This window comes from Myxine glutinosa, chromosome 8, assembly GCF_964187855.1.
Source record: "Myxine glutinosa chromosome 8, kmMyxGlut1.1, whole genome shotgun sequence".
Lineage (NCBI taxonomy): Eukaryota > Metazoa > Chordata > Myxini > Myxiniformes > Myxinidae > Myxine > Myxine glutinosa.
Window position 1 is genome coordinate 148,619,944 of NC_136268.1, and position 23,666 is coordinate 148,643,609.

The following is a 23,666-nucleotide window of genomic DNA, read 5'->3' on the forward strand; positions in this document are numbered from 1 at the left end:
CAATGATGCCACACCGCAACCTTGTGCTGCATACGAAAGAAGATTTTTTGTAAAACTGAGCTAGCCTGGATTAAAGAGTTTTTTGTACACTGCACCTTTCCTATGCCATCTCCAGGCATTGCAAATCGTCATTGCTGGGCACCGGAGGGGGCTCGGCAGTGACGCACGCTGAAAGGGAGTACTACTCAGTTTTCACTCTGTTTGTTTGTTGTACACCGCTCCTTTCCTATGCCATCTCCAGGCATTGCAAATCGTCATTGCCGGGCACCAAAGGGGGCTCGGCAGTGACGCACGCTGAAAGAGAGTACTCAGTTTTCACTCTGGTTTCTTTCTTGTTTGTTGTACACCGCTCCTTTCCTATGCCATCTCCAGGCATTGCAAATCGTCATTGCCGGGCACCAAAGGGGGCTCGGCAGTGACGCACGCTGAAAGAGAGTACTCAGTTTTCACTCTGGTTTCTTGTTTGTTTTCTTGTTGTACACCGCTCCTTTCCTATGCCATCTCCAGGCATTGCAAATCGTCATTGCCGGGCACCAAAGGGGGCTCGGCAGTGACGCACACTGAAAGAGAGTACTCAGTTTTCACTCTGGTTTCTTGTTTGTTTTCTTGTTGTACACCGCTCCTTTCCTATGCCATCTCCAGGCATTGCAAATCGTCATTGCCGGGCACCAAAGGGGGCTCTGCAGTGACGCACGCTGAAAGAGACTACTCAGTTTTCACTCTGGTTGTTTGTTTTCTTGGTTGTCCGGGCGATATCTCAGCCATCCTTTGAGCTAGGAAGCTGAAATTTCGGCACAGTAGTGAGCAAGTCCTTTGTCAAATACGGTATTTTTTGTTTTTTGAATAATCAATTAATTGAGGAGTTATTTAATTATTAGCGTTTAATTAAGTACTTATTTAATTAATTAAATTTCATTTCTCTTCTGACCATTATTAACTCAGGCACCTTTTCAGTTAGGAAGCTGATATTTGGACATGCCAATGACCAGGTGATTTGGCTGCAAAGGATATTTTTGATTTATTAATTAATCAATTAATCGATTAATTATTTAATTATTCGATTAATGACAAAAAATTTTTTTTTTTTAAGTTACAGATTCTGATGAAATAGTGGTAGTTTATGTGTTCTCTGACCAAATTGATTAATAATTTAATTTTTTTATGATTATTATTTATTTATTTTCATTATTAATCATTTATTTATTTTCTTTCTCATTTGGCCAATATCTCAGGCACCTTTTGAGCTGGGAAGCTAATATTTGGACATGAGTGACCAAGTGATGTGGCTATCAAGGATATTTTTGATTTATTGATTAATCATTTCATCTATTAAGTATTTATTGATTAATCGATTAATTATTTATTGAGTAATCAATTAATTATTTAATTTTTTATAAATGACTTATTTAATTAAATTTCTAAAAGATACATCTTCAGATGAAGCACTAGTGGTTTAGTTATGCGATTAGCCAATTGATTATGAAAATATTTTGTGATAATCTTTTATTGATTTTAATTATACAATTAATCAATCAATTAGTGTACACCTCTCCCTCCCAATGCAGCCTCAATGAGCTGCACTGCGGTATTGCCGGGCGCCGGAGGCGCCCCGGCAATGCCGCGCTGCAGCATATTTAATTATTTGGCATGGGGCGGTGTACTTTGAATGTATGTGTACTTGTTGTACACCGCTCCTTTCCTATGCCATCTCCAGGCATTGCAAATCGTCATTGCCGGGCACCAAAGGGGGCTCGGCAGTGACGCACGCTGAAAGAGAGTACTCAGTTTTCACTCTGGTTGTTTGTTTTCTTGGTTGTCCGGGCGATATCTCAGCCATCCTTTGAGCTAGGAAGCTGAAATTTCGGCACAGTAGTGAGCAAGTCCTTTCTCAAATACGGTATTTTTTGTTTTTTGAATAATCAATTAATTGAGGAGTTATTTAATTATTAGCGTTTAATTAAGTACTTATTTAATTAATTAAATTTCATTTCTCTTCTGACCATTATTAACTCAGGCACCTTTTGAGTTAGGAAGCTGATATTTGGACATGCCAATGACCAGGTGATTTGGCTGCAAAGGATATTTTTGATTTATTAATTAATCAATTAATCGATTAATTATTTAATTATTCGATTAATGACAAAAAAATTTTTTTTTTTAAAGTTACAGATTCTGATGAAATAGTGGTAGTTTATGTGTTCTCTGACCAAATTGATTAATAATTTAATTTTTTTATGATTATTATTTATTTATTTTCATTATTAATCATTTATTTATTTTCTTTCTCATTTGGCCAATATCTCAGGCACCTTTTGAGCTGGGAAGCTAATATTTGGACATGAGTGACCAAGTGATGTGGCTATCAAGGATATTTTTGATTTATTGATTAATCATTTCATCTATTAATTATTTATTGATTAATCGATTAATTATTTATTGAGTAATCAATTAATTATTTAATTTTTTATAAATGACTTATTTAATTAAATTTCTAAAAGATACATCTTCGGATGAAGCACTAGTGGTTTAGTTATGCGATTAGCCAATTGATTATGAAAATATTTTGTGATAATCTTTTATTGATTTTAATTATACAATTAATCAATCAATTAGTGTACACGTCTCCCTCCCAATGCAGCCTCAATGAGCTGCACTGCGGTATTGCCGGGCGCCTGAGGCGCCCCGGCAATGCCGCGCTGCAGCATATTTAATTATTTGGCATGGGGCGGTGTACTTTGAATGTATGTGTACTTGTTGTACACCGCTCCTTTCCTATGCCATCTCCAGGCATTGCAAATCGTCATTGCCGGGCACCAAAGGGGGCTCGGCAGTGACGCACGCTGAAAGAGAGTACTCAGTTTTCACTCTGGTTTCTTGTTTGTTTTCTTGTTGTACACCGCTCCTTTCCTATGCCATCTCCAGGCATTGCAAATCGTCATTGCCGGGCACCAAAGGGGGCTCGGCAGTGACGCACGCTGAAAGAGAGTACTCAGTTTTCACTCTGGTTTCTTGTTTGTTTTCTTGTTTGTTTTCTTGCTTGTTTGTTTGTTTTCTTGGTTGTCCGGACGATATCTCAGCCATCCTTTGAGCTAGGAAGCTGAAATTTCGGCACAGTAGTGAGCAAGTCCTTTGTCAAATACGGTATTTTTTGTTTTTTGAATAATCAATTAATTGAGGAGTTATTTAATTATTAGCGTTTAATTAAGTACTTATTTAATTAATTAAATTTCATTTCTCTTCTGACCATTATTAACTCAGGCACCTTTTGAGTTAGGAAGCTGATATTTGGACATGCCAATGACCAGGTGATTTGGCTGCAAAGGATATTTTTGATTTATTAATTAATCAATTAATCGATTAATTATTTAATTATTCGATTAATGACAAAAATTTTTTTTTTTTTAAAGTTACAGATTCTGATGAAATAGTGGTAGTTTATGTGTTCTCTGACCAAATTGATTAATAATTTAATTTTTTATGATTATTATTTATTTATTTTCATTATTAATCATTTATTTATTTTCTTTCTCATTTGGCCAATATCTCAGGCACCTTTTGAGCTGGGAAGCTAATATTTGGACATGAGTGACCAAGTGATGTGGCTATCAAGGATATTTTTGATTTATTGATTAATCATTTCATCTATTAATTATTTATTGATTAATCGATTAATTATTTATTGAGTAATCAATTAATTATTTAATTTTTTATAAATGACTTATTTAATTAAATTTCTAAAAGATACATCTTCGGATGAAGCACTAGTGGTTTAGTTATGCGATTAGCCAATTGATTATGAAAATATTTTGTGATAATCTTTTATTGATTTTAATTATACAATTAATCAATCAATTAGTGTACACCCCTCCCTCCCAATGCAGCCTTAATGAGCTGCACTGCGGTATTGCCGGGCGCCAGAGGCGCCCCGGCAATGCCGCGCTGCAGCATATTTAATTATTTGGCATGGGGCGGTGTACTTTGAATGTATTTGTACTTGTTTGTTTTCTTGCTTGTTTGTTTGTTTTCTTGGTTGTCCGGACGATATCTCAGCCATCCTTTGAGCTAGGAAGCTTAAATTTCGGCACAGTAGTGAGCAAGTCCTTTGTCAAATACGGTATTTTTTGTTTTTTGAATAATCAATTAATTGAGGAGTTATTTAATTATTAGCGTTTAATTAAGTACTTATTTAATTAATTAAATTTCATTTCTCTTCTGACCATTATTAACTCAGGCACCTTTTGAGTTAGGAAGCTGATATTTGGACATGCCAATGACCAGGTGATTTGGCTGCAAAGGATATTTTTGATTTATTAATTAATCAATTAATCGATTAATTATTTAATTATTCGATTAATGACAAAAAAAATTTTTTTTTTAAAGTTACAGATTCTGATGAAATAGTGGTAGTTTATGTGTTCTCTGACCAAATTGATTAATAATTTAATTTTTTTATGATTATTATTTATTTATATTCATTATTAATCATTTATTTATTTTCTTTCTCATTTGGCCAATATCTCAGGCACCTTTTGAGCTGGGAAGCTAATATTTGGACATGAGTGACCAAGTGATGTGGCTATCAAGGATATTTTTGATTTATTGATTAATCATTTCATCTATTAATTATTTATTGATTAATCGATTAATTATTTATTGAGTAATCAATGAATTTTTTATAAATGACTTATTTAATTAAATTTCTAAAAGATACATCTTCGGATGAAGCACCAGTGGTTTAGTTATGCGATTAGCCAATTGATTATGAAAATATTTTGTGATAATCTTTTATTGATTTTAATTATACAATTAATCAATCAATTAGTGTACACCTCTCCCTCCCAATGCAGCCTCAATGAGCTGCACTGCGGTATTGCCGGGCGCCGGAGGCGCCCCGGCAATGCCGCGCTGCAGCATATTTAATTATTTGGCATGGGGCGGTGTACTTTGAATGTATGTGTACTTGTTTTCTTTCTTGTTTGTTTGTTTTCTTTCTTGGTTGTCCGGGCGATATCTCAGCCATCCTTTGAGCTAGGAAGCTGAAATTTCAGCACAATAGTGAGCAAGTCCTTTGTCAAAAACGGTATTTTTTTTTTTTGATTAATCAATAAATTGAGGAGTTATTTAATTATTAGCGATTAATTAAGTACTTATTTAATTAATCAAATTTCCTTTCTCTTCTGACCATTAACTCAGGCACCTTTTGAGTTAGGAAGCTGATATTTGGACATGCCAATGACCAGGTGATTAGACTGCAAAGGATATTTTTGATTTATTAATTAATCAATTAATCGATTAATTATTTAATTATTCGATTAATGACAAAAAAATTTTTTTTTTTAAAGTTACAGATTCTGATGAAATAGTGGTAGTTTATGTGTTCTCTGACCAAATTGATTAATAATTTAATTTTTTTATGATTATTATTTATTTATTTTCATTATTAATCATTTATTTATTTTCTTTCTCATTTGGCCAATATCTCAGGCACCTTTTGAGCTGGGAAGCTAATATTTGGACATGAGTGACCAAGTGATGTGGCTATCAAGGATATTTTTGATTTATTGATTAATCATTTCATCTATTAATTATTTATTGATTAATCGATTAATTATTTATTGAGTAATCAATTAATTATTTAATTATTTATAAGTGACTTATTTAATTAAATTTCTAAAAGATACATCTTCGGATGAAGCACCAGTGGTTTAGTTATGCGATTAGCCAATTGATTATGAAAATATTTTGTGATAATCTTTTATTGATTTTAATTATACAATTAATCAATCAATTAGTGTACACCTCTCCCTCCCAATGCAGCCTCAATGAGCTGCACTGCGGTATTGCCGGGCGCCAGAGGCGCCCCGGCAATTCCGCGCTGCAGCATATTTAATTATTTGGCATGGGGCGGTGTACTTTGAATGTATGTGTACTTGTTGTACACCGCTCCTTTCCTATGCCATCTCCAGGCATTGCAAATCGTCATTGCCGGGCACCAAAGGGGGCTCGGCAGTGACGCACGCTGAAAGAGAGTACTCAGTTTTCACTCTGGTTTCTTGTTTGTTTTCTTGTTTTCTTGTTTGTTTGTTTTCTTGGTTGTCCGGACGATATCTCAGCCATCCTTTGAGCTAGGAAGCTGAAATTTCGGCACAGTAGTGAGCAAGTCCTTTGTCAAATACGGTATTTTTTGTTTTTTGAATAATCAATTAATTGAGGAGTTATTTAATTATTAGCGTTTAATTAAGTACTTATTTAATTAATTAAATTTCATTTATCTTCTGACCATTATTAACTCAGGCACCTTTTGAGTTAGGAAGCTGATATTTGGACATGCCAATGACCAGGTGATTTGGCTGCAAAGGATATTTTTTGATTTATTAATTAATCAATTAATCGATTAATTATTTAATTATTCGATTAATGACAAAAAATTTTTTTTTTTTTAAGTTACAGATTCTGATGAAATAGTGGTAGTTTATGTGTTCTCTGACCAAATTGATTAATAATTTAATTTTTTTATGATTATTATTTATTTATTTTCATTATTAATCATTTATTTATTTTCTTTCTCATTTGGCCAATATCTCAGGCACCTTTTGAGCTGGGAAGCTAATATTTGGACATGAGTGACCAAGTGATGTGGCTATCAAGGATATTTTTGATTTATTGATTAATCATTTCATCTATTAAGTATTTATTGATTAATCGATTAATTATTTATTGAGTAATCAATTAATTATTTAATTTTTTATAAATGACTTATTTAATTAAATTTCTAAAAGATACATCTTCGGATGAAGCACTACTGGTTTAGTTATGCGATTAGCCAATTGATTATGAAAATATTTTGTGATAATTATCTTTTATTGATTTTAATTATACAATTAATCAATCAATTAGTGTACACCTCTCCCTCCCAATGCAGCCTCAATGAGCTGCACTGCGGTATTGCCGGGCGCCGGAGGCGCCCCGGCAATGCCGCGCTGCAGCATATTTAATTATTTGGCATGGGGCGGTGTACTTTGAATGTATGTGTACTTGTTTTCTTTCTTGTTTGTTTGTTTTCTTTCTTGGTTGTCCGGACGATATCTCAGCCATCCTTTGAGCTAGGAAGCTGAAATTTTGGCACAATAGTGAGAAAGTGCTTTGTCAAAAACGGTATTTTTTGTTTTTTGATTAATCATTAAATTGAGGAGTTATTTGATTATTTGCGATTAATTAAGTAGTTATTTAATTAATCAAATTTCCTTTCTCTTCTGACCATTAACTCAGGCACCTTTTGAGTTAGGAAGCTGATATTTGGACATGCCAATAACCAGGTGATTTGGCTGCAAAGGATATTTTTGATTTATGAATTAATCAATTAATCGATTAATTATTTAATTATTTGATTTATGACAACTTTTTTTTTTTTTTTAAAGTTACAGATTCTGATGAAATAGTGGTAGTTTATGTGTTCTCTGACCAAATTGATTAATAATTTAATTTTTTTATGATTATTATTTACTTATTTTCATTATTAATCATTTATTTATTTTCTTTCTCATTTGGCCAATATCTCAGGCACCTTTTGAGCTGGGAAGCTAATATTTGGACATGAGTGACCAAGTGATGTGGCTATCAAGGATATTTTTGATTTATTGATTAATCATTTCATCTATTAATTATTTATTGATTAATCGATTAATTTTTTATTGAGTAATCAATTAATTATTTAATTTTTTATAAATGACTTATTTAATTAAATTTCTAAAAGATACATCTTCGGATGAAGCACTAGTGCTTCAGGTATGCTATTAGCCAATTGATTATGAAAATATTTTGTGATAAGCTTTTATTGATTTTAATTATACAATTAATCAATCAATTAGTGTACACCTCTCCCTCCCAATGCAGCCTCAATGAGCTGCACTGCGGTATTGCCGGGCGCCGTAGGCGCCCCGGCAATGCCGCGCTGCAGCATATTTAATTATTTGGCATGGGGCAGTGTACTTTGAATGTATGTGTACTTGTTGTACACCGCTCCTTTCCTATGCCATCTCCAGGCATTGCAAATCGTCATTGCCGGGCACCAAAGGGGGCTCGGCAGTGACGCACGCTGAAAGAGAGTACTCAGTTTTCACTCTGGTTTCTTGTTTTCTTGGTTGTCCGGGCGATATCTCAGCCATCCTTTGAGCTAGGAAGCTGAAATTTCGGCACAGTAGTGAGCAAGTCCTTTGTCAAATACGGTATTTTTTGTTTTTTGAATAATCAATTAATTGAGGAGTTATTTAATTATTAGCGTTTAATTAAGTACTTATTTAATTAATTAAATTTCATTTCTCTTCTGACCATTAACTCAGGCACCTTTTGAGTTAGGAAGCTGATATTTGGACATGCCAATGACCAGGTGATTTGGCTGCAAAGGATATTTTTGATTTATTAATTAATCAATTAATCGATTAATTATTTAATTATTCCATTAATGACAAAAACTTTTTTTTTTTTAAGTTACAGATTCTGATGAAATAGTGGTAGTTTATGTGTTCTCTGACCAAATTGATTAATAATTTAATTTTTTTATGATTATTATTATTTATTTATTTTCATTATTAATCATTTATTTATTTTCTTTCTCATTTGGCCAATATCTCAGGCACCTTTTGAGCTGGGAAGCTAATATTTGGACATGAGTGACCAAGTGATGTGGCTATCAAGGATATTTTTGATTTATTGATTAATCATTTCATCTATTAATTATTTATTGATTAATCGATTAATTATTTATTGAGTAATCAATTAATTATTTAATTTTTTATAATGACTTATTTAATTAAATTTCTAAAAGATACATCTTCGGATGAAGCACTAGTGGTTTAGTTATGCGATTAGCCAATTGATTATGAAAATATTTTGTGATAATCTTTTATTGATTTTAATTATACAATTAATCAATCAATTAGTGTACACCTCTCCCTCCCAATGCAGCCTCAATGAGCTGCACTGCGGTATTGCCGGGCGCCTGAGGCGCCCCGGCAATGCCGCGCTGCAGCATATTTAATTATTTGGCATGGGGTGGTGTACTTTGAATGTATGTGTACTTGTTGTACACCGCTCCTTTCCTATGCCATCTCCAGGCATTGCAAATCGTCATTGCCGGGCACCAAAGGGGGCTCGGCAGTGACGCACGCTGAAAGAGAGTACTCAGTTTTCACTCTGGTTTCTTGTTGTACACCGCTCCTTTCCTATGCCATCTCCAGGCATTGCAAATCGTCATTGCCGGGCACCAAAGGGGGCTCGGCAGTGACGCACGCTGAAAGAGAGTACTCAGTTTTCACTCTGGTTTCTTGTTTGTTTTCTTGTTTTCTTGTTTGTTTGTTTTCTTTCTTGGTTGTCCGGACGATATCTCAGCCATCCTTTGAGCTAGGAAGCTGAAATTTCGGCACAGTAGTGAGCAAGTCCTTTGTCAAATACGGTATTTTTTGTTTTTTGAATAATCAATTAATTGAGGAGTTATTTAATTATTAGCGTTTAATTAAGTACTTATTTAATTAATTAAATTTCATTTATCTTCTGACCATTATTAACTCAGGCACCTTTTGAGTTAGGAAGCTGATATTTGGACATGCCAATGACCAGGTGATTTGGCTGCAAAGGATATTTTTGATTTATTAATTAATCAATTAATCGATTAATTATTTAATTATTCGATTAATGACAAAAAAATTTTTTTTTTTTAAGTTACAGATTCTGATGAAATAGTGGTAGTTTATGTTTTCTCTGACCAAATTGATTAATAATTTAATTTTTTTATGATTATTATTTATTTATTTTCATTATTAATCATTTATTTATTTTCTTTCTCATTTGGCCAATATCTCAGGCACCTTTTGAGCTGGGAAGCTAATATTTGGACATGAGTGACCAAGTGATGTGGCTATCAAGGATATTTTTGATTTATTGATTAATCATTTCATCTATTAAGTATTTATTGATTAATCGATTAATTATTTATTGAGTAATCAATTAATTATTTAATTTTTTATAAATGACTTATTTAATTAAATTTCTAAAAGATACATCTTCGGATGAAGCACTACTGGTTTAGTTATGCGATTAGCCAATTGATTATGAAAATATTTTGTGATAATCTTTTATTGATTTTAATTATACAATTAATCAATCAATTAGTGTACACCTCTCCCTCCCAATGCAGCCTCAATGAGCTGCACTGCGGTATTGCCGGGCGCCGGAGGCGCCCCGGCAATGCCGCGCTGCAGCATATTTAATTATTTGGCATGGGGCGGTGTACTTTGAATGTATGTGTACTTGTTTGTTTTCTTGTTTGTTTGTTTTCTTTCTTGGTTGTCCGGACGATATCTCAGCCATCCTTTGAGCTAGGAAGCTGAAATTTCGGCACAGTAGTGAGCAAGTCCTTTGTCAAATACGGTATTTTTTGTTTTTTGAATAATCAATTAATTGAGGAGTTATTTAATTATTAGCGTTTAATTAAGTACTTATTTAATTAATTAAATTTCATTTATCTTCTGACCATTATTAACTCAGGCACCTTTTGAGTTAGGAAGCTGATATTTGGACATGCCAATGACCAGGTGATTTGGCTGCAAAGGATATTTTTGATTTATTAATTAATCAATTAATCGATTAATTATTTAATTATTCGATTAATGACAAAAAATTTTTTTTTTTTTAAGTTACAGATTCTGATGAAATAGTGGTAGTTTATGTGTTCTCTGACCAAATTGATTAATAATTTAATTTTTTTATGATTATTATTTATTTATTTTCATTATTAATCATTTATTTATTTTCTTTCTCATTTGGCCAATATCTCAGGCACCTTTTGAGCTGGGAAGCTAATATTTGGACATGAGTGACCAAGTGATGTGGCTATCAAGGATATTTTTGATTTATTGATTAATCATTTCATCTATTAAGTATTTATTGATTAATCGATTAATTTATTTATTGAGTAATCAATTAATTATTTAATTTTTTATAAATGACTTATTTAATTAAATTTCTAAAAGATACATCTTCGGATGAAGCACTACTGGTTTAGTTATGCGATTAGCCAATTGATTATGAAAATATTTTGTGATAATCTTTTATTGATTTTAATTATACAATTAATCAATCAATTAGTGTACACCTCTCCCTCCCAATGCAGCCTCAATGAGCTGCACTGCGGTATTGCCGGGCGCCGGAGGCGCCCCGGCAATGCCGCGCTGCAGCATATTTAATTATTTGGCATGGGGCGGTGTACTTTGAATGTATGTGTACTTGTTTGTTTTCTTGTTTGTTTGTTTTCTTTCTTGGTTGTCCGGACGATATCTCAGCCATCCTTTGAGCTAGGAAGCTGAAATTTCGGCACAGTAGTGAGCAAGTCCTTTGTCAAATACGGTATTTTTTGTTTTTTGAATAATCAATTAATTGAGGAGTTATTTAATTATTAGCGTTTAATTAAGTACTTATTTAATTAATTAAATTTCATTTCTCTTCTGACCATTATTAACTCAGGCACCTTTTGAGTTAGGAAGCTGATATTTGGACATGCCAATGACCAGGTGATTTGGCTGCAAAGGATATTTTTGATTTATTAATTAATCAATTAATCGATTAATTATTTAATTATTCGATTAATGACAAAAAAATTTTTTTTTTTTAAGTTACAGATTCTGATGAAATAGTGGTAGTTTATGTGTTCTCTGACCAAATTGATTAATAATTTAATTTTTTTATGATTATTATTTATTTATTTTCATTATTAATCATTTATTTATTTTCTTTCTCATTTGGCCAATATCTCAGGCACCTTTTGAGCTGGGAAGCTAATATTTGGACATGAGTGACCAAGTGATGTGGCTATCAAGGATATTTTTGATTTATTGATTAATCATTTCATCTATTAAGTATTTATTGATTAATCGATTAATTATTTATTGAGTAATCAATTAATTATTTAATTTTTTATAAATGACTTATTTAATTAAATTTCTAAAAGATACATCTTCGGATGAAGCACTACTGGTTTAGTTATGCGATTAGCCAATTGATTATGAAAATATTTTGTGATAATCTTTTATTGATTTTAATTATACAATTAATCAATCAATTAGTGTACACCTCTCCCTCCCAATGCAGCCTCAATGAGCTGCACTGCGGTATTGCCGGGCGCCGGAGGCGCCCCGGCAATGCCGCGCTGCAGCATATTTAATTATTTGGCATGGGGCGGTGTACTTTGAATGTATGTGTACTTGTTGTACACCGCTCCTTTCCTATGCCATCTCCAGGCATTGCAAATCGTCATTGCCGGGCACCAAAGGGGGCTCGGCAGTGACGCACGCTGAAAGAGAGTACTCAGTTTTCACTCTGGTTTCTTTCTTGTTTGTTGTACACCGCTCCTTTCCTATGCCATCTCCAGGCATTGCAAATCGTCATTGCCGGGCACCAAAGGGGGCTCGGCAGTGACGCACGCTGAAAGAGAGTACTCAGTTTTCACTCTGGTTTCTTGTTTGTTTGTTTTCTTGGTTGTTGTACACCGCTCCTTTCCTATGCCATCTCCAGGCATTGCAAATCGTCATTGCTGGGCACCGAAGGGGGCTCGGCAGTGACGCACGCTGAAAGAGAGTACTCAGTTTTCACTCTGGTTGTTTGTTTTCTTGGTTGTTTGTTTGTTTGTCCGGGCGATATCTCAGCCATCCTTTGAGCTAGGAAGCTGAAATTTCGGCACAATAGTGAGCAAGTCCTTTGGCAAAAACGGTATTTTTTGTTTTTTGATTAATCAATTAATTGATGAGTTATTTAATTATTAGCGATTAATTAAGTACTTATTTAATTAATTCAATTTCATTTCTCTTCTGACCATTAACTCAGGCACCTTTTGAGTTAGGAAGCTGATATTTGGACATGCCAATGACCAGGTGATTTGGCTGCAAAGTCTATTTTTGATTTATTAATTAATCAATTAATCAATTAATCGATTAATTATTTAATTATTTGATTAATGACCAAAAAATTTTTTTTTTAAAGTTACAGATTCTGATGAAATGGTGGTGGTTTATGTGTTCTCTGACCGAATTGATTAATAATTTAATTTTTTTATGATTATTATTTATTTATTTTCATTATTAATCATTTATTTATCTTCTTTCTCATTTGGCCAATATCTCAGGCACCTTTTGAGCTCAGAAGCTAATATTTGGACATGAGTGACCAAGTGATGTGGCTATCAAGGATATTTTTGATTTATTGATTAATCAATTAATCAATGTATCGATTAATTATTTAATTATTCGATAAATTATTTAAAAAAAAAATTTCCCCCCCAGTTACAGATTCTGATGAAATGGTGGTGGTTTATGTGTTCTGTGACCGAATTGATTGATAATTTAATTTTTTAATGATTATTATTTATTTATTTTCATTATTAATCATTTATTTATTTTCTTTCTCATTTGGCCAATATCTCAGGCACCTTTTGAGCTGGGAAGCTAATATTTGGACATGACAGTGACCAAGTGATGTGGCTATCAAGGATATTTTTGATTAATTGATTAATCATTTAATCGATTCATTATTTATTGATTAATCGATGAATTACTTATTGATTAATCAATTAATTATTTAATTTTTTATTAATGACATTTGATTAAATTTCTAAAAGATACATCTTCGGATGAAGCACTAGTGGTTTAGTTATGCGATTAGCCAATTGATTAAGAAAATATTTTGTGATAATCTTTTATTGATTTTAATTATACAATTAATCAATCAATTAGTGTACACCTCTCCCTCCCAATGCAGCCTCAATGAGCTGCACTGCGGTATTGCCGGGCGCCGGAGGCACCCCGGCAATGCCGCGCTGTAGGATATTTAATTATTTGGCATGGGGGCGGAGTACTTTGAATGTATCTGTACTTGTTTGTTTGTTTGTTTTCTTTCTTGGTTGTCCGGACGATATCTCAGCCATCCTTTGAGCTAGGAAGCTGAAATTTCGGCACAGTAGTGAGCAAGTCCTTTGTCAAATACGGTATTTTTTGTTTTTTGAATAATCAATTAATTGAGGAGTTATTTAATTATTAGCGTTTAATTAAGTACTTATTTAATTAATTAAATTTCATTTCTCTTCTGACCATTATTAACTCAGGCACCTTTTGAGTTAGGAAGCTGATATTTGGACATGCCAATGACCAGGTGATTTGGCTGCAAAGGATATTTTTGATTTATTAATTAATCAATTAATCGATTAATTATTTAATTATTCGATTAATGACAAAAAATTTTTTTTTTTTAAAGTTACAGATTCTGATGAAATAGTGGTAGTTTATGTGTTCTCTGACCAAATTGATTAATAATTTAATTTTTTTATGATTATTATTTATTTATTTTCATTATTAATCATTTATTTATTTTCTTTCTCATTTGGCCAATATCTCAGGCACCTTTTGAGCTGGAAAGCTAATATTTGGACATGAGTGACCAAGTGATGTGGCTATCAAGGATATTTTTGATTTATTGATTAATCATTTCATCTATTAATTATTTATTGATTAATCGATTAATTATTTATTGAGTAATCAATTAATTATTTAATTTTTTATAAATGACTTATTTAATTAAATTTCTAAAAGATACATCTTCGGATGAAGCACTAGTGGTTTAGTTATGCGATTAGCCAATTGATTATGAAAATATTTTGTGATAATCTTTTATTGATTTTAATTATACAATTAATCAATCAATTAGTGTACACCCCTCCCTCCCAATGCAGCCTTAATGAGCTGCACTGCGGTATTGCCGGGCGCCAGAGGCGCCCCGGCAATGCCGCGCTGCAGCATATTTAATTATTTGGCATGGGGCGGTGTACTTTGAATGTATGTGTACTTGTTGTACACCGCTCCTTTCCTATGCCACCTCCAGGCATTGCAAATCGTCATTGCCGGGCACCGAAGGGGGCTCGGCAGTGACGCACGCTGAAAGAGAGTACTCAGTTTTCACTCTGGTTTCTTGTTGTACACCGCTCCTTTCCTATGCCATCTCCAGGCATTGCAAATCGTCATTGCTGGGCACCGAAGGGGGCTCGGCAGTGACGCACGCTGAAAGAGAGTACTCAGTTTTCACTCTGGTTTCTTGTTTGTTTGTTTGTTTTCTTGTTTGTTTGTTTGTTTGTTTTCTTTCTTGGTTGTCCGGGCGATATCTCAGCCATCCTTTGAGCTAGGAAGCTGAAATTTTGGCACAATAGTGAGAAAGTCCTTTGTCAAAAACGGTATTTTTTTTTTTTGATTAATCAATAAATTAAGGAGTTATTTAATTATTAGCGATTAATTAAGTTCTTATTTAATTAATTAAATTTCCTTTCTCTTCTGACCATTAACTCAGGCACCTTTTGAGTTAGGAAGCTGATATTTGGACATGCCAATGACCAGGTGATTTGGCTGCAAATGATATTTTTGATTTATTAATTAATCAATTAATCGATTAATTATTTAATTATTCGATTAATGACAAAAAAATTTTTTTTTTTTAAAGTTACAGATTCTGATGAAATAGTGGTAGTTTATGTGTTCTCTGACCAAATTGATTAATAATTTAATTTTTTTATGATTATTATTTATTTATATTCATTATTAATCATTTATTTATTTTCTTTCTCATTTGGCCAATATCTCAGGCACCTTTTGAGCTGGGAAGCTAATATTTGGACATGAGTGACCAAGTGATGTGGCTATCAAGGATATTTTTGATTTATTGATTAATCATTTCATCTATTAATTATTTATTGATTAATCGATTAATTATTTATTGAGTAATCAATGAATTTTTTATAAATGACTTATTTAATTAAATTTCTAAAAGATACATCTTCGGATGAAGCACCAGTGGTTTAGTTATGCGATTAGCCAATTGATTATGAAAATATTTTGTGATAATCTTTTATTGATTTTAATTATACAATTAATCAATCAATTAGTGTACACCTCTCCCTCCCAATGCAGCCTCAATGAGCTGCACTGCGGTATTGCCGGGCGCCAGAGGCGCCCCGGCAATGCCGCGCTGCAGCATATTTAATTATTTGGCATGGGGCGGTGTACTTTGAATGTATGTGTACTTGTTTGTTTTCTTGTTTTCTTGGTTGTCCGGACGATATCTCAGCCATCCTTTGAGCTAGGAAGCTGAAATTTCGGCACAGTAGTGAGCAAGTCCTTTGTCAAATACGGTATTTTTTGTTTTTTGAATAATCAATTAATTGAGGAGTTATTTAATTATTAGCGTTTAATTAAGTACTTATTTAATTAATTAAATTTCATTTATCTTCTGACCATTATTAACTCAGGCACCTTTTGAGTTAGGAAGCTGATATTTGGACATGCCAATGACCAGGTGATTTGGCTGCAAAGGATATTTTTGATTTATTAATTAATCAATTAATCGATTAATTATTTAATTATTCGATTAATGACAAAAAAAATTTTTTTTTTTAAGTTACAGATTCTGATGAAATAGTGGTAGTTTATGTGTTCTCTGACCAAATTGATTAATAATTTAATTTTTTTATGATTATTATTTATTTATTTTCATTATTAATCATTTATTTATTTTCTTTCTCATTTGGCCAATATCTCAGGCACCTTTTGAGCTGGGAAGCTAATATTTGGACATGAGTGACCAAGTGATGTGGCTATCAAGGATATTTTTGATTTATTGATTAATCATTTCATCTATTAAGTATTTATTGATTAATCGATTAATTATTTATTGAGTAATCAATTAATTATTTAATTTTTTATAAATGACTTATTTAATTAAATTTCTAAAAGATACATCTTCGGATGAAGCACTACTGGTTTAGTTATGCGATTAGCCAATTGATTATGAAAATATTTTGTGATAATCTTTTATTGATTTTAATTATACAATTAATCAATCAATTAGTGTACACCTCTCCCTCCCAATGCAGCCTCAATGAGCTGCACTGCGGTATTGCCGGGCGCCGGAGGCGCCCCGGCAATGCCGCGCTGCAGCATATTTAATTATTTGGCATGGGGCGGTGTACTTTGAATGTATGTGTACTTGTTTGTTTTCTTTCTTGGTTGTCCGGACGATATCTCAGCCATCCTTTGAGCTAGGAAGCTGAAATTTCGGCACAGTAGTGAGCAAGTCCTTTGTCAAATACGGTATTTTTTGTTTTTTGAATAATCAATTAATTGAGGAGTTATTTAATTATTAGCGTTTAATTAAGTACTTATTTAATTAATTAAATTTCATTTCTCTTCTGACCATTATTAACTCAGGCACCTTTTGAGTTAGGAAGCTGATATTTGGACATGCCAATGACCAGGTGATTTGGCTGCAAAGGATATTTTTGATTTATTAATTAATCAATTAATCGATTAATTATTTAATTATTCGATTAATGACAAAAAAATTTTTTTTTTTTAAGTTACAGATTCTGATGAAATAGTGGTAGTTTATGTGTTCTCTGACCAAATTGATTAATAATTTAATTTTTTTATGATTATTATTTATTTATTTTCATTATTAATCATTTATTTATTTTCTTTCTCATTTGGCCAATATCTCAGGCACCTTTTGAGCTGGGAAGCTAATATTTGGACATGAGTGACCAAGTGATGTGGCTATCAAGGATATTTTTGATTTATTGATTAATCATTTCATCTATTAAGTATTTATTGATTAATCGATTAATTATTTATTGAGTAATCAATTAATTATTTAATTTTTTATAAATGACTTATTTGTTTTCTTTCTTGGTTGTCCGGACGATATCTCAGCCATCCTTTGAGCTAGGAAGCTGAAATTTCGGCACAGTCGTGAGCAAGTCCTTTGTCAAATACGGTATTTTTTGTTTTTTGAATAATCAATTAATTGAGGAGTTATTTAATTATTAGCGTTTAATTAAGTACTTATTTAATTAATTAAATTTCATTTCTCTTCTGACCATTATTAACTCAGGCACCTTTTGAGTTAGGAAGCTGATATTTGGACATGCCAATGACCAGGTGATTTGGCTGCAAAGGATATTTTTGATTTATTAATTAATCAATTAATCGATTAATTATTTAATTATTCGATTAATGACCCCAAAAATTTTTTTTTTTAAGTTACAGATTCTGATGAAATAGTGGTAGTTTATGTGTTCTCTGACCAAATTGATTACCAATTTAATTTTTTTATGATTATTATTTATTTATTTTCATTATTAATCATTTATTTATTTTCTTTCTCATTTGGCCAATATCTCAGGCACCTTTTGAGCTGGGAAGCTAATATTTGGACATAAGTGACCAAGTGATGTGGCTATCAAGGATATTTTTGATTTATTGATTAATCATTTCATCTATTAATTATTTATTGATTAATCGATTAATTATTTATTGAGTAATCAATTAATTATTTAATTTTTTATAAATGACTTATTTAATTAAATTTCTAAAAGATACATCTTCGGATGAAGCACTAGTGGTTTAGTTATGCGATTAGCCAATTGATTATGAAAATATTTTGTGATAATCTTTTATTGATTTTAATTATACAATTAATCAATCAATTAGTGTACACCTCTCCCTCCCAATGCAGCCTTAATGAGCTGCACTGCGGTATTGCCGGGCGCCGGAGGCGCCCCGGCAATGCCGCGCTGCAGCATATTTAATTATTTGGCATGGGGCGGTGTACTTTGAATGTATGTGTACTTGTTTGTTTTCTTTCTTGTTTTCTTTCTTGGTTGTCCGGGCGATATCTCAGCCATCCTTTGAGCTAGGAAGCTGAAATTTCGGCACAGTAGTGAGCAAGTCCTTTGTCAAAAACGGTATTTTTTATTTTTGGATTAATCAATAAATTGAGGAGTTATTTAATTATTAGCGATTAATTAAGTACTTATTTAATTAATCAAATTTCCTTTCTCTTCTGACCATTAACTCAGGCACCTTTTGAGTTAGGAAGCTGATATTTGGACATGCCAATGACCAGGTGATTTGGCTGCAAAGGATATTTTTGATTTATTAATTAATCAATTAATCGATTAATTATTTAATTATTTGATTAATGACCAAAAATTTTTTTTTTTTTAAGTTACAGATTCTGATGAAATAGTGGTAGTTTATGTGTTCTCTGGCCAAATTGATTAATAATTTAATTTTTTTATGATTATTATTCATTTATTTTCATTATTAATCATTTATTTATTTTCTTTTTCATTTGGCCAATATCTCAGGCACCTTTTGAGCTGGGAAGCTAATATTTGGACATGAGTGACCAAGTGATGTGGCTATCAAGGATATTTTTGATTTATTGATTAATCATTTCATCTATTAATTATTTATTGATTAATCGATTAATTATTTATTGAGTAATCAATTAATTATTTAATTATTTATAAATGACTTATTTAATAAAATTTCTAAAAGATACATCTTCGGATGAAGCACTAGTGGTTTAGTTATGCGATTAGCCAATTGATTATGAAAATATTTTGTGATAATCTTTTATTGATTTTAATTATACAATTAATCAATCAATTAGTGTACACCTCTCCCTCTCAATGCAGCCTCAATGAGCTGCACTGCGGTATTGCCGGGCGCCCGAGGTGCCCCGGCAATGCCACGCTGCAGCATATTTAATTATTTGGCATGGGGCGGTGTACTTTGAATGTATGTGTACTTGTTTTCTTGTTTTCTTGGTTGTCCGGGCGATATCTCAGCCATCCTTTGAGCGAGGAAGGTGACATTTCGGCACAATAGTGAGCAAGTCCTTTGTCAAAAACGGTATTTTTTGTTTTTTGATTAATCAATTAATTGATGAGTTATTTAATTATTAGCGATTAATTAAGTACTTATTCAATTAATCGAATTTCCTTTCTCTTCTGACCATTAACTCAGGCACCTTTTGAGTTAGGAAGCTGATATTTGGACATGCCAATGACCAGGTGATTTGGCTGCAAAGGATATTTTTGATTAATCAATTAATTGATGAGTTATTTAATTATTAGCGATTAATTAAGTACTTATTCAATTAATCGAATTTCCTTTCTCTTCTGACCATCAACTCAGGCACCTTTTGAGTTAGGAAGCTAATATTTGGACATGCCAATGACCAGGTGATTTGGCTGCAAAGGCTATTTTAGATTTATTAATTAATCAATTAATCAATAAATCGATTAATTATTTAATTATTTGATTAATGACAATTTTTTTAATTTTTTTTTAAAGTTACGTATTCTGATGAAATGGTGGTGGTTTATGTGCTCGTGAAAGAGCTAACATTTACCTCACAAACAAATCAACCAGACAAACAAAATATATAACAAGTACACATACATTCAAAGTACACCGCCCCATGCCAAATAATTAAATATGCTGCAGCGCGGCATTGCCGGGGCGCCTCCGGCGCCCGGCAATACCGCAGTGCAGCTCATTGAGGCTGCATTGGGAGGGAGAGGTGTACACTAATTGATTGATTAATTGTATAATTAAAATCAATAAAAGATTATCACAAAATATTTTCATAATCAATTGGCTAATCGCATAACTAAACCACTAGTGCTTCATCCGAAGATGTATCTTTTAGAAATTTAATTAAATAAGTCATTTATAAAAAATTAAATAATTAATTGATTACTCAATAAATAATTAATCGATTAATCAATAAATAATTAATAGATGAAATGATTAATCAATAAATCAAAAATATCCTTGATAGCCACATCACTTGGTCACTTATGTCCAAATATTAGCTTCCCAGCTCAAAAGGTGCCTGAGATATTGGCCAAATGAGAAAGAAAATAAATAAATGATTAATAATGAAAATAAATAAATAATAATCATAAAAAAATTAAATTGGTAATCAATTTGGTCAGAGAACACATAAACTACCACTATTTCATCAGAATCTGTAACTTAAAAAAAAAAATTTTTTGGGTCATTAATCGAATAATTAAATAATTAATCGATTAATTGATTAATTAATAAATCAAAAATATCCTTTGCAGCCAAATCACCTGGTCATTGGCATGTCCAAATATCAGCTTCCTAACTCAAAAGGTGCCTGAGTTAATAATGGTCAAAAGAGAAATGAAATTTAATTAATTAAATAAGTACTTAATTAAACGCTAATAATTAAATAACTCCTCAATTAATTGATTATTCAAAAAACAAAAAATACCGTATTTGACAAAGGACTTGCTCACGACTGTGCCGAAATTTCAGCTTCCTAGCTCAAAGGATGGCTGAGATATCGTCCGGACAACCAAGAAAGAAAACAAACAAACAACCAGAGTGAAAACTGAGTACTCTCTTTCAGCGTGCGTCACTGCCGAGACCCCTTTGGTGCCCGGCAATGACGATTTGCAATGCCTGGAGATGGCATAGGAAAGGAGCGGTGTACAAAAAGAGGGAGCGGAAGACAAGATGGTGAGAGAAGGGGGGGGGGGGGGGGGTGGGAGAAGTATAAAGCACAAGGACACCAAGGACTTCCAGGACAGAAGTTGGTATTTCAAAAAAGTGGAATTGGGGTGAAATTAGCGGGGGTAGAAAAGATCAAGGTTTTGGATGGGGGAAGATAAGAGATGGTGGTGAACAGCTGTTTTAAAGACCTGGAGGGTGGAGTGGGATTGAAGAGAGTGAGGGAGTTTGTTCCAGAGGCGGGAGAAAAGAGGAATGAAGGAGTGAAGGTGAGCAGAGAGTCTTGATTTTGGCAGTGCGACCATGTGCGACCTGTAGGAATATTTGCGGGACAGAGCCCAGAGAGAGCTGGGGGGGCAAGGCCAGAGAGGAGTCGGTAGAAGACGGAAAGACCACCAACCTGCCTGCGGTGAGTGAGTGAGAGGCCCTTGGAGTTAGCTTCATCGTGGGAGATTCCAATGATTCTGAATGCTTTGGTTTCAACAGCGTGAATGATTGATAATTTAATTTTTTAATCATTATTATTTATTTATTTTCATTATTAATCATTTATTTATTTTCTTTCTCATTTGGCCAATATCTCAGCCACCTTTTGAGCTGGGAAGCTCATATTTGGACATGACAGTGACCAAGTGACGTGGCTATCAAGGATATTTTTGATTTATTGATTAATCATTTAATCGATTAATTATTTATTGGTGAATCAATTAATTATTTAATTTTTTATTAATGACTTATTTAATTAAATTTCTAAAAGATACATCTTCGGATGAAGCACAAGTGGTTTAGTTATGCTATTAGCCAATTGATTAAGAAAATATTTTGTGATAATCTTTTATTGATTTTAATTATACATTTAATCAATGAATTAGCTTACACCTCTCCTTCCCAATGCAGCCTCTATGAGCTGCACTGCGGTATTGCCGGGCGCCTGAGGCGCCCCGGCAATGCCGCGCTGTAGGATATTTAATTATTTGGCATGGGGGCTGTGTACTTTGAATGTATCTGTACTTGTTGTGCACCGCACCTTACCTATGCCATCTCCAGGCATTGCAAATCGTCATTGCTGGGCACCGAAGGGGGCTCGGCAGTGACACACGCTGAAAGGGAGTACTCAGTTTTCACTCTGTTTATTTGTTGTACACCGCACCTTTCCTATGCCATCTGCAGGCATTGCAAATCGTCGTTGCTGGGCACCGGAGGGGGCTCAGCAGTGACGCCCGCTGAAAGGGAGTACTCAGTTTTCACTCTGGTTGTTTTCTTGCTTTCTTGTTTTCTTTCTTGTTTGTTTGTCCGGGCGATATCTCAGCCATCCTTTGAGCTAGGAAGCTGAAATTTCGGCACAATAGTGAGCGCGTCCTTCGTCAAAAATATTTTTTTTTGTTTTTTGAATAATCAATTAATTGAGGAGTTATTTAATTATTAGCGATTAATTAAGTACTTATTTAATTTATCAAATTTCCTTTCTCTTCTGACCATTAACTCAGGCACCTTTTGAGTTAGGAAGCTGATATTTGGACATGCCAATGACCATGTGATTTGGCTGCAAAGGCTATTTTTGATTTATTAATTAATCAATTAATCAATTAGTCGATTAATTATTAAATTTTTCGATTAATGACTAATTTTTTTTTTTTTTAAGTTACAGATTCCGATGAAATGGTGGTGGTTCATGTGTTCTCTGACCGAATTGATTAATAATTTAATTTTTTTATGATTATTATTTATTTATTTTCATTATTAATCATTTATTTATTTTCTTTCTCATTTGGCCAATATCTCAGGCACCTTTTGAGCTCGGAAGCTAATATTTGGACATGAGTGACCAAGTGATGTGGCTATCAAGGATATTTTTGATTTATTGATCAATCAATTAATCAATTAATCGATGAATTATTTAAGTATTCGATTAATTACTAAAAAAAAAATTTTTTTTTCAGTTACAGATTCTGATGAAATGGTGGTGGTTTATGTGTTCTGTGACTGAATTGATTATTAATTTAATTTCTTCATGATTATTATTTATTTATTTTCATTATTAATCATTTATTAATTTTCTTTCTCATTTGGCCAATATATCAGGCACCTTTTGAGCTGGGAAGCTAATATTTGGACATGACAGTGACCAAGTGATGTGGCTATCAAGGATATTTTTGATTTATTGATTAATCATTTAATCAATTAATTATTTATTGGTTAATCGATTAATTATTTATTGATTAATCAATTAATTATGTAATTTTTTATTAA

At 32.7% G+C, this 23,666-nt stretch overlaps 1 protein-coding gene across 7 annotated transcripts in view; it reads left to right on the forward strand.

Annotated features, from left to right (window-relative positions):
* LIN54 (lin-54 DREAM MuvB core complex component) overlaps positions 1-23,666 on the forward strand; it is a 177,789-nt gene that overhangs the window by 82,952 nt on the left and 71,171 nt on the right. The window lies entirely within an intron of this gene.